Genomic DNA, 12,743 nt, shown 5'->3' with positions numbered 1-12,743 from the left:
AAGATCCCAGCTATTGATTTGGGTTGGCTCTCTCTGTAGGTGCCTGGCATGGTGCCTTATTCTCACAAAGCAGTAAATACCTACTTCTGAAAATTGGGACTTTTGCTGGTACTTTTAGATGGCCACCAGAAGGACAGCTTTACTGGTTGACTGAGAGCGCTGCCTTAATATAGAGACCTAAAATCTGGAAATTGCTTATGACATGGAGTAACTTGAGCAATGGCAGTAGATGTTCTGCTCTTTGCTGAAAACTGGGTGAAAAGCACCCTGACATGCAGTTGATAGCTTGCTGGCAGTGGATTTTACTGAAACTTCCTATGTTCTTTTCCTCGAATGGTTTTAAATTTTTTCCAGAAAGATTTACATATCAAGAGATAACTAAGTTTTGCACAGGGTCTTCTATAATAAATTCAGTACGTACGTATCACTGTGTAAGCTCTTTTTCTATTGCACTGATAACTTGCAGCCAGCGGTTAAACTTTTTTTTACATTCCCCAAGTCAGCTATGGAGATACAAATGGAGAGAGGAGGGGAGAGAGAAAGACTTTGGTTTTTTTTTTTTCTGTGTTTTTTTGATAATGTTTATATGCAAGAAAGGGGTAGTCACAACTCTAGTGACAACATGGGGTACTGTTCAAAAGCTTCCCTGGGCAGTTTCAACAGGTGAAGTGTCATGGCAGAAATAGCCAGCAAGGCAATAAAACTGAGGAAGGAAAACCAGGCAGATTGTCAGAAATGTGTTCCTGGCTGAGTGACAGAGACCCACTCCAACAAGCATACAAACATGTGCATAACTACTTGTGTGAACAGCGTTGCTGAAATTAAGGGAAGGAAAGATCTAAAAAGGAAGGATATTACCACAAGCATTTTTTTTCAGGCTTTCAGCCTTCAGTGTATGGAATAGTTTGGCTTTTACTGCTCAGCTTTACAAAACACTTCAAAAAGTATTGATGTAGCAGAGGGACGAATATGAGTAATCGAGCAATATAGACTCTTACAGCTCACATTTGTATGACTCATAATATTCAGGCTATGAAAAGTAGGACAAGCTTTAATGCAAGGAATAATGCAAAAATTTGTGTCAGTTTATTTTTTACATCAATAACTTTAAATGACAAAAGATTTCCCTGTTCTCTTCTATATTTTAAGAAGAAAAAGTAATTCACAGTTCCACCTTCACTGCTCTGCTTAGCGAAGACCAAGGACAAACGTCAGGAAAACCTGGAGTGTTTTGCTGCAGGTTGGGAGTAGCCACTAGGAGGGGCTGACTGCCTTGAAGAGAAGGTAGGGATTGATTTACTAAGAATTCCAATTAAAAACGCTAATAAAATAAGTTCAGTACTAAAAGTAGTGCTAAGCTAAGATAAAGTTGAAGTATTTATATATTATTTACAATGGTTACATAATAACTTGTGGGATAAATGCTCTGTTTTATACTAATGTACTTCGAGGCGGCAAAAATATTCACAGGCCCGATTTCAAAACAAAACTCAGAACACTGCTCTCTCCTATAAGATTTGATTCATGTCAGTTCTTAGAAATAAATGTCTTGTATTTTATGCACCATTGTAGGACACAGATAAAATAGCTGATTGAATAATGAAAAAGAAAATGTCTCTGTTCTGCCTGTGGTTCAAAGTCAGTGTATATAAAGCCAGGTGGCCTTGTTCATAAGCATGGCTCTTGGACAAAACAGCATCTGTTTTTCCATAACAGCCTTTTTTGCTGCATTATAATCTCTTTGTAGATTTAATACCATAAATAAAACACTGGCATAGAAGAGAACTATAAATAAAACACTGGCATCGAGGGGATATGACAAAAGTGATCTCTCAACTTGTTTCTTAATATCAGTGCCATAGTTAAAAGAAAAGTCTGTTCAGTGCCATACTGGAAGGGATGAGGAAACAACTGCTGCATTCCCTCCAGCCCCCAGACTGGCAAGCAAAAATAGTAATGCTGGGAAAGTTACAAATGGGATTGTTCAGAGTTATTCCTTTTGATTGAGGCTTCCTTTTTCTCCACCTTCACATAGAACTTACTGCTCATGAAAGATGCCAGAGAGATGATGCTGACCTCCTATTAAGAGATATTTTGGAAAAGGTTGCATATTCCAACCAGAGATCAAGCACCATGACAAACATATGGGGTATTGGTCTTCTACCCTAATTTACAAGACAGTGAGTGAAAACTTGTGTTTGGTCTATAACTATGATCACTGATATTTTGTCTGACAAAGGACAATTCAGGGAAAATGTGTCTTGGACATAATGTTTTTTCTTGTTTAAAAAATGAAGGAGAAAATTTCATTTAGAAAGGTAAATATTAAATATTAAATATAAACTTTCTTTAATTTAATGAGAGTCTTGAAATCAAAAATATTGCAGCTGCCAAACCATAGCCCAATACATTTGGTGAAACAAGGTTTAGTTTAGAGATCCGGGAAGGTAAGAAAGGAAAGAAGAGAATCCTCGGCTCTCTAAAGGCAAGTTTCAGTGAGAATGGCAATGATCAGTATGAAAAATGGGCTAAGAATATTCTTATTTGGGTGGAGGATGGTAATGATCAGGGTGAAAAGGGACAACATGAGCTGACCATCTGTATTGGACAAAAAGATACATTTTTTTTCCATATTCAAAAGTACACTGCTGTGAGTAGGAATCTTTTTCACACTGATGTAATTAGTATCAGCACAAGAAACCTGTCTCCTGTTTCTCTATAAGCAAGGGAAAAACCCAACAGTAATGACAATGTAAGAGAATGGTTTCAAAGCAGCCCTTTGCTCTGTGAGGAGGCAAATTGAATACTGTTTTTAAACAGGAAAGATCTCTGCTTCTACTGAGTTCATACAGAAGGTGGTCCTCTGCCTGTCACAGGTTGCCCTGTGACTTCAGTGCTGCCTTCATGGTAGGGTGAGGAAGGCTGGAAACTACTGATTTTCACAGAGGCAAGTTCTTGATTTGCAGGGAAGAAACAACTCCTGCTATCAGAAAATTCAGTGTATCAATGTAACAAGGGTCTAGACTTCACAAAATGGCCAGTGTCTGCATTCAGAACTTTGTGGGAGCTACTTTGAGGCAGTCTGTTACTTTTGAGGAGAGAAATAACACCCAAAACCCATATGGGAACTGGCAGCTCCTGCTTCATTGTCAGCTCAGCTTTAGGGCTGCCTCTCACAAAAACGTCTTTCTGTGCCCAGACTTTGTCAAACTCAGATGGGGTCAATCTAGGGCAATATTCTTCCGCACTGAAAATTTAGATACAGGGTCTCACAGTACCTATTAAATTAGGATGTTAGAGGAGCTGATATGTGGGATATAGCTGCCACCACTTTGCTGGACCTTCTAAATGTGAAGGTCATTACTCAGGACCTTCTCACTCATACTAAGGTTCAGGGTCCACATAGTGTAGCTGCCTCTTGCAGATACATTTCTTTTGCTGCAAGAGATTCCTAATCCTAGTGAGCTAGAAATGCAACAGGAGGTGGCAGCTATGCAGAACTGCTTGTGAGTGGCAAAGGGTCTTAAAACCCTTCGTAATACTAATTAGGTCCTAATTAGTTTACTCAGATGTTCCAAATTCCTTCACCACTGGTGATATTGGGAAGCTCAAAGAAAAAGAATGATGATACAGCATGCTATCCTATATCAACTATTTCACCTACATACTCCAGCTGTCTGAAAGAGTTCTTTATACAGACCCTCAAATAGAAAATCAAAGACAGAAGTCAAGTGTCCAGGCTAAACATTTTGAGAGGAGAAAAGAAGATTGTTCAGTCCTACATAGTGGGACCATATATTCATGTTAAGTTTATTAAACAAAGAGACACATTATGAGCAAAAGTGATGGCTGTCTTACTAACAAAATAACTCTTTCATTGTGACATCTGAGAGGATGTGTCATTGGTATAAATTGATGCCTGAGAATATACCTACCACTGGGCCCACTAGCTTCCCACCTACTCTGTCATCTGGTCTGGTGCAGAGATAGAGATTTAAGATACTTAAACATAGGTTTAAAGTGCCATTTTATCTCTCTCGTATGTTAGACCTTGAGTTGTATCTGCCATTATTGTGGGGAAGTATCAAAAGTCCTAGATTGTCTAAAACGCTATTTAGCCTCTGTGGAGTCTCCCCTATTAGAAACCCAGTAAAGTGCTTTCTTGGACCAAGTGGTTATTTGTTGGCAAGTGAATATCAATGATTTCAGCTGTGATGGCTGAATAGTTGCCATCTCTGGTTGCCACCACAGGCAATCTGTTATATCCGAAAATAGCTTGGACACCTCAATTACCCATGGCCAAAGTCACTTGGCTTATAGATCATTAGCAGCTTGTGTTAAGCAGCAAGGCTTTGCAAGAAGCTGCTGGGAGATGGGTGTGCATTGTTCTTCACTGGTATGCAACCTTAGTAGCTGCCTTCAGGACTTCTATCTGTACCTGGATGGTGTCCTGTTAAAAAGATTGTTTCTCAACTCATTGTGACAATTTTCCTTGCACAGAGACCACCTGTTTAATATTGTTTTGAATGAACTGTAATTGGAACTTGACAGAATATTAGAGTATAAAAAGTCTCCATCAAAAAGAGAAAGTTGTTCTTTTGGTCTAAGTTTGCTGGGCTTCTTAATATGGATCCGCTTGCTCTTGACAGCAAAGATCCTTCACACTAACACAAAAACCTGAATAAAATCAGAGATTAGTAGCTGTAACAGAAACATGACAACTCTTCATTCCTCCTTGAGTGAGATTTAGTGTTTAAAATGCAGTTGACCTAATTTTGCTTGGAAAATCTCTTATTCTTTTTATCTATGTTTTCATGAAAAAGTTTTTTTCAAAATAAGTCTTTCCCATCCTGGTATAGGAACTTTTCTTTCATCTTCCCATTCCTTTCTGTGAGGGTGCCATGTAACTTGACAAGCTCATTCTGCTAAACCCTTTCACTTTTATTCCACTATGGAAAATAACGTGGCTGGGATAAAATCGGGGAATAAACTGTGCTAAATTCCAGTGCCAAGTCAAAATGCATGGTTTTCATTCAAACATCAAATGCATAGTTTCCACTGTGATAAAACCTTAATTTTGCATCTGTTCATACCTGTATAGACAAAAAATGTTAATTGTAGATATCCACAATTTAAAACATTTTTGAATTATGAACTTTTATTTAAAATAATACTTCAAAAAATGTAATCTTGCTTGTGTGAAAGCTTCATATTATGGTTAATGAGTCCAAGTTCTTTGTGGCCGTACATAAGACTCTACTGATTTCAGTGGAGGCTGAAGTACTGCCCCATAAGTACTAGCAATACGAATCCTAAACACTGTTTAGCTTCTTAACTTTAGAATTTTAAAATCTCTTTGAATAAATTCACCAGGCAAGCACATAAAGCTGATGATTTGATAGACTGGGAGGTGCCAACCTTCTCTGAAAATGATCCCTGGTGTTGCAGCCACTATTATACATGAGAAGAGATCTTTTAAGAAGCTGGGTAAACTTGATGCATCCAAAATCATTAAACACCTGTTCCATTAATGACATGGAATTTGTCCTGTGTACACTTGCAGCAGATTCCATCTGACAGTTCATCTGAGAAAATTGGGCCTAAAAAGGAGGGCAGAGGTCCTCAGCTAATGAGCAAGTGGAGGTTCTGATCTATTAGGTTAGATAGAAACTACCCTGTCTTTGAGTCTTAAAATATGACTGGGGCTTTGGCCTTGTTTTAAAACATTTATGAATCGCTGCCTTAATCCTGCAGGACTATTCAACTGAAATCAGTGGAACTATTCACAGGAGTAAAAGATGTACTATTGGGCCACAGCAGTGCGTTCCCCATGACATCATTAAGTCATTCTCCACCTCTCAGCCTTTCTTCCTCAGCATGCTGGCTCATCCTTCAGGGAGGGTGTGTTAGTCTTGCTTAGCCCTCGCTTAATTTGAAAGAAATGTGCTAAGTGAAGATTGATTCTTTATAGCAGGAATTCTTGACTAATAGAAAAGCCACCTTTTTTTCCTAACAAAAACTTCTTTTCTAGGTAAAGTCATAGCACAACATGCTTCACATGCTTAGGTGAATCTTTTTTGCCAGGAATGTCAATATTATAAAGTTTATGAATTCCATTTCTCTAAAATATAAATGAAAATGACTGTGAAGATTATTATTATTATGGGAAAGCAGGTACGTTCAGAAAAAAAAACTCAGTAAAGTATATTTTGCAGACTTCAATAACCATGTAAAAAACCCCAAAAAACAGTGAATTAAAACTGCAGAAAAGTTTGAATGTGTGAAATAGCTACTAACAGAATTGGGGCGCTGTGTTGCAGTGATGTCATCCTGGAGCTGCACTGTTCCTCTATTTTGTTCTCTGTGTTTTGACTCATTTCAAAATGTGTGTTGACCCCGAGAAAACCTTGCTAAAATCTCACAGGCACTTATCTCCACTTAATCTCTCAGCAGCACAGCCACCAAAACAGTAGGTATTTATGTTTTGCATTTATGTGACTGCCAGAATTTTGTGCTAACAGTTTTTAGAATAAGACTTGGTGATTTATCATCTGGTACTCAGTGAGGTGGTTGAGGTATGGTATACTTGGGATATCATTACACTTTAAAGTTATCAGTATTTCAGGGGGAGGAATGTAAAGAGGCAAATGGACTGAGGCTGTGTTATCACTGACAGAGTGGTGGCAGGCCCATAGTAACGAAAGGCTCCAAAAGTACAAGCTGAACTGAAGACACAATGTGGTTAAAAAGGCCTTTACAAACATCTCTTTCCTGAGTCAGGACAGGAGGACTGATGTGAAGGATAGTGTTTGGTAGGTCACATGCAACTCCTTTCCCATTGCTAAACATGCTTGGACCTCCACTGGTTACACTGTTACACTGAGCCCCTCCGTTAGGGAAGAACATGAGATATTACAGGTAGCAGATATTCCCATATGAAATGACAGTATTATGTTCTGTAATTATTTTAAAGACCAGATGTAAACAAATGCAGCATTTTTTTTCTCCCTTGTGGATTCTCATGGATTTTTGTGTTGTATATATAGCCCTGCACAAAAAGTAACCATTCAGCTGCATTATCTTCCATTACCAGCATTGTTTTTCAAGACACTCTTGTTTGGGTGAGCATTCTTTGCCTTTAATCTAAGACTTAGTTGGTGCAAGAAATATCTGGCTGGAAGAACGATGCCGACAGTTTCCTAACAGGAGTACAGTTTCCATCTCCAGAAAGCATTTTATCTGTACAGTTCATGTTAATATAGTAGGTAAACCACAAACAGTATACCATGTTTTGTCAGTGTAATCATCTAATTAGGGTGTTTGCTACATAAAAAATGTTACAGGTCCAAACTGGAAGTTTTAACTGTTGTCCTAGCTCCTAGCTTAACAGAATTATTTACTGCTGGTCTGCTTTTTATGATTAATATATACCATGTTGATTTGGTGTGTTAAAGGTAAGCAACATGGCACTAGCTCCTGGTTCCCTTGGATGGCACATGATAAAGACTAGCCCACCTCACAAATGTGTACTCAGGGAAAATAAAAACAGCCAATGTACTGACAAAATATTTTATTTTCTATTGCACAGCTTGAATTCTTTCCCGTTTAATGTGTGACAAAACAAATCCTATTTTGTGGCTTCTAAGTCCAAGAAGTGCAAGTTCTGTTTTCACTTAGTTTATTAAACAGCTCTGGTTTTACAGAGTAAGAGAGTATTATTTCAGATTGTGCTATTTTAGCTGACTCTATAAAAAGAACTATGCATTTTTTATCTTGTCATCTTTACCAAAGTGTAGAATTTTTGTTCAATCCTAGATCATATGGACCCTCTTTTCTGAACCTGCTGACTGACATCAACGGCAGCCTTGCTAAGGCAAAGTAAATGTCATGAAATATTTTGTTCTACCGCAGACACTGGCAAATAATTGGCATCTGTTTTCTGTTGTCTAGCTGCCATTCTGTTTTCTAAAACAGAAACTTCCATTTCTCATCTAATTCCTTGATGAATTCAGTCTCTTACGGGACTGAAAAAATTGCAAGAAAAAAAAATGAAATATTTTGTTAGAGGAAACCTAAATAGTTTCATAGTGATTTCCATGTAATTAATTATCCAAACTGGTTGGAATTTCTTAAAATAAACCAAATAAAAATTCGAGAATGTTTATCTTGACAAATGGAAAATTCTTCAGCTGAGTAATATAATTATTTCTGTGTTTGTCTGGATATTTTTGATAGATTCTATTGTAATTCAGTCACTTTTGTCATCAGGTTTACTGTTTTACCAAAATACAGCATAATTTCTGTGTACACAGTAGGAGATTTTTCAATTGTATCCAACTATTGGCTAACAGGATATAAAATACTTATCAAAATACCTATTCAACTCCTTATTACTAAAGCTTTAAAGCAGATAAAACAGCACTCTGACTTCAGGAATTCTTTTGGCTAAGCATATGACATTAACACTCATTAATATGCTTTCAAATATGTTGGCAGAGTGGTAATAAAATTAACACCTTCTAATTTTTATATGGAAACTAAGCCAAAGTGCATTTGATCTTATGACTACTTAGCAGTGTGCATGATACTTAAAATATCAACATAAATGCTGAATAAAAATATTATCTCTTTATTAAGTGAAGACATGGTTGCATCTTATGTACTAAACTGATATTGTTCAGCTGCATAAGAAAAATGTGTGATGAAAGACTAACAGTCAGCAGGATAAGAGAAAAGATCAGCTTTTTTTTTTTACACCTAAGTGTTTCCACTGTTTATCTTAAAACACCAAATAACACACAGAAAGTTAATTTCAGTTTTTATATTTACTGTTTGCCACATAGGTAAAGTCTCAATAGTCATTGAATTTTATGGGCAATATTTACCTAGAATAATGCAAAAATCAGATACATTTTCTGCATTATTTTGAAACAGACCATCATACTTACATTAACAGTGGAATCTCTTCACAGCACACTTTTCAGTAAAATTCAAATTCTTGAATTTGTAAGCTACATTTTTACAAAATAATTGATAAATTTAATCACTGCTATGAAATGAAGATACAGTTTTAGGTGCAACTCTTTGTTTATTTATAAGCAATATAAATTAAATATATAGATATTTTGAAGATAAAAATATGTATATATACATGGATATTTGCTTCCAGTGTCCTGAATCTGGAAGCTTGTTTATATGGCATAAGTTAATTTTTTGTGGAATCATTGTCCTTTCATGTATAGTATATGTGAGACATTTCTCTCTCGGTCCTATCCCATGGCTTGTGTGAATTACTGGGGTTTTTTACTGTCTAGTGCCTAGCAGATTTAGAACCCAAATCTCTGCAGATCTTTATCAGATACTTTACCACATAATTGTGGTCTAGGGCAGTGACATGTGCCAAATAAATTTTTGGTGAAATACTCTCCATTATAATTTCAAATCTTCTAATATCAGAACATGGACTACAGTGTTTCAAACTGATTTGATATTTTTAGAAATTTTCATGTGTTTTGCTATTCTGATTGAACATAAGAAGAATAGAGAAGGAAACTAAAACAAATTTGTTCTGAAGGAAGAACAAATGCTTGTGGTTTTTATAGAAATTTTTGAATATATTACGACTCACTGTGTATGACATCTGAAAAAGAGTTGGTCTATATTTTTTTTCAACTTTAAAAACTGATCTACTAAAAAATATTTTATGACCTTTTAACATTCATGGCTGTAGCACCACTGCCACTGTGACAGTGATATCCTACTGTGATTTACAGCAAACAGTTTTTGAACTCTTATCAAAGCATAAACATATTGCTGCCAGTCTCTCTATCGTAGAAACAGGTACAATGAAGCATTGTCCAGGTGTGGGGCCCCCACATAAGAAGGATGTGGATCTAATGAAGATGATGAGAGGACTGAAGCACCACTCTTATGAAGACAGTCTGAGAGAGTTGAAGTTGTTCAGCCTGGTGAAGAGAAAGGTCTGGCACCTTCCAATGCCTAAAGGGGGTCTACAAGAAAGTTGGAGAGGTACTTATTACATGTAGGACAAGGGGTAATGGCTTTAAACTGAAGAAGGGCAAGTTTAGATTAGACATAAGGAAGAAATTCTTCACTATGAGGATGGCGAAGCACCAGAACAGGTTGCCCAGAGAAGTGGTGGGTGCCCCATCCCTAGAAGTGTTCAAGGACAGGCTACATGGGACTTTGAGCCACCTGGTCTAGTGGAACATGTCCCTGCCGATGGCAGGAAGGTTGGAATTAATGATCTTTAAGGTCCCTTCCAACCAGAGCCATTCTGTGATTCTATGACCATTAAAAAGCTTAGCCTGTAGTAGAATCTTACTCTGTGTGAATGCTCTGGCCAATTGAAGTTTGCACATTCACATTTTCCTATGAAGTGCAAATCATGCAAGGAAACTTTGCTATGCTATGACACTAATTATTAAGCTGCAGTATACATTTAAAGAGGTACAGTGGCATAACATAATTCAGTGAAAAGGCAGAAGGTTCTCATGTTTCTTCTAGTTTAATATAGTAGAACTGGTTGTAATGAATTTTGGGGTGTTGTCGCCTAAATTTTTTTTGTAAACAATTTTAGGAACATTATTTTCATAATACAGAACCTAAATTTCTTGAACTTATTTTGTTGTAATGCTATTAAGATGTACTTTGCAGTTCTAACATTTTTTCCCCACTGAAGATATTGTAGTCCTACAGTATCTAAGAAATTAATACCCCTAAAAACTCCTTTTTTGAATGAACTCAGTGAAACTTTTATATAGCATGGTCTATACATCATATAGCATGGTTTTAGAAAGTGCTGTTTATTCATCTACCTGCCCTCCTCTGAGGATGGTGACGTCTAAATCCCTTGTAAGGTTTATGGTTTTATTTCTTCCTTAGCAGAAGGTTTATGTGTGGCTCCTATGAAATAGTAAAATCATCAGGATCAAGAACTAGAATTTTCATAAGAAGCGTGCAATTATGAGGAAGTATACCATCAACACTGAAATAGTTCAAGACAAAGAATATTTGGCGATTTTGAGAAATCCAGAAAGAAAAGGATTCTGCAATTTCACTCCCCAAAATTGAAGTGATGGGTTTTATTTTTGAGGTTTCTCTGCTTCATTTTAGTTGTTTTGACTCATTATTTTATTATTTTACATGTTACTATTTCCTTCTACCACCTGAAATGACTGATTTCTGCCCCCAGGTAAATTGCTTCCTTTTCTGATGTCTTTTTTTTTGTAGATCAGAGTTCCAATATGGCCATGTTCTTGAAAGGGAAGCACCTAATACACAGCTCATTTATCAAGGCAAAAGTGTTTAACTATGACCCTAAGCACATGCTGCTGCTTGTTAGTTTAACTGAAGCTACACAAACATGATAAAAGGTAACTGACCTTTATTCTGTTCTCTAGGTATCTGTTTGATGATGGTCTCACTTTGTCCAGAAGTTTAACAAGTGTTTACTTTTTAACTAACTCTCTGATTACATGATCCTCTTTTCCCTGACTCTCTTCCTTCATCATATGATACAGCTTTTTCTCAAGTCTCTGACATTTCAAGTGAGGGTCACTATATTTATACAGTGCCAAGAACTAGGAACAGTCTTATGGGCTGAGTGTGCTTTTCCCCATTGTTCTGCAAATTAGTCAACGTGAAACCAAATAGTGATAATGTGTTGTTATGATTAAGGTTAATAAGCTACTGATTATCGCCATAGACTACAGTTCCAGACACATTATTTAAATGGAATGCTTTTTGAACAAGTTGATAAAAGATCCAAATTTCCCCCTGTTGTGATAAAAGATGTTCTAAGTCTTTAGAGAGATAGGGAAGCATTACACAACAGGAACAGTTTACTCTGTCCAATACATTACTGATTTATCTTACGGTGACAATAGCACACTACAACTCCAGAAAACATTGTCTGCTAACAAAAGGATGCTCCTCTATGTCACTGACACTAAACCTCTTGAAAAAAATACTTGTGTTATAAAACCTATTGTTACCTGCCTGGTGTGTGCAACAAATTTAACAAATTATTGTGTTCAGTTAACGTTGTTTTCTAAGCTTAATCAACATAAAAGGCCACTAGTTTTATGTAATTTGGTCTTCACTAGCATGAACAATCCTCAATAAAACCACTGAAAATAGGACAGAAAATAGGACAGTTTAAAAATTAAAAAAAAAATTCCCAAACCCAACCAACAAACCTAACCAAAATTAACAAAAAGTTTTAACGAACAAACTTTAAAAAACCCTAGCAACCTATATTTATATGTTCATAGCATACCTAAATCTCAGACCTGACATAAATTTTTCTTTTTAAATTATTTTTTTTTTTGGCTCAGTAGTAGTTTTACAACTTGTTGAAGATCACTTTCATGCTTGGAAATATTGACCAGAATATATTTTTCTTCTCTAGCTCTTGAAGAGGATACTTTCCTTTGAATTTCTCTGTCAAATCTAGACTTCTCTTAATGAAAATGGTTTCTGCTACATTTTTCAAAAGTCCCAGGGAAAAAGACAAAAACCAAAAAACAAACACAAAAAAACCAGCACAAGAACTTGAAAAGCTTTCTCTGACTTTTTAGCCAAGTATTCTGATGGCTACCAACTGGGTCATTACTGACAAGCTTGTATTTTTACGCTTTATCGCACCAATTGACACTCACAGACCCTAAAGAAGAGTAGCTGAACATCGAGCTGAGAAAGGGCACTTGTTCTGCCAAAAC

The 12,743-nt window shown here is 36.5% G+C and overlaps 1 long non-coding RNA gene across 3 annotated transcripts in view; it reads left to right on the top strand.

Moving 5' to 3' along the window:
* The window catches only part of LOC121671636, a 296,300-nt gene that overhangs the window by 158,857 nt on the left and 124,700 nt on the right, over nt 1-12,743 (top strand). For all 3 annotated transcript variants that reach the window (XR_006018558.1, XR_006018559.1, XR_006018557.1), the window contains 3 exons: nt 1,150-1,284; nt 9,821-10,029; nt 11,254-11,396. This is a non-coding gene — a long non-coding RNA (uncharacterized LOC121671636). The remainder of the gene's footprint in view (nt 1-1,149; nt 1,285-9,820; nt 10,030-11,253; nt 11,397-12,743) is intronic.

Source organism: Corvus kubaryi, unplaced genomic scaffold, assembly GCF_017639235.1.
Source record: "Corvus kubaryi isolate FWS band 111438036 unplaced genomic scaffold, C.kubaryi_AGA036_p1.0 37398, whole genome shotgun sequence".
NCBI lineage: Eukaryota > Metazoa > Chordata > Aves > Passeriformes > Corvidae > Corvus > Corvus kubaryi.
The sequence above is the reverse complement of the archived record's forward strand: the minus strand, read 5'-3'. Positions and strand labels throughout refer to the sequence as shown.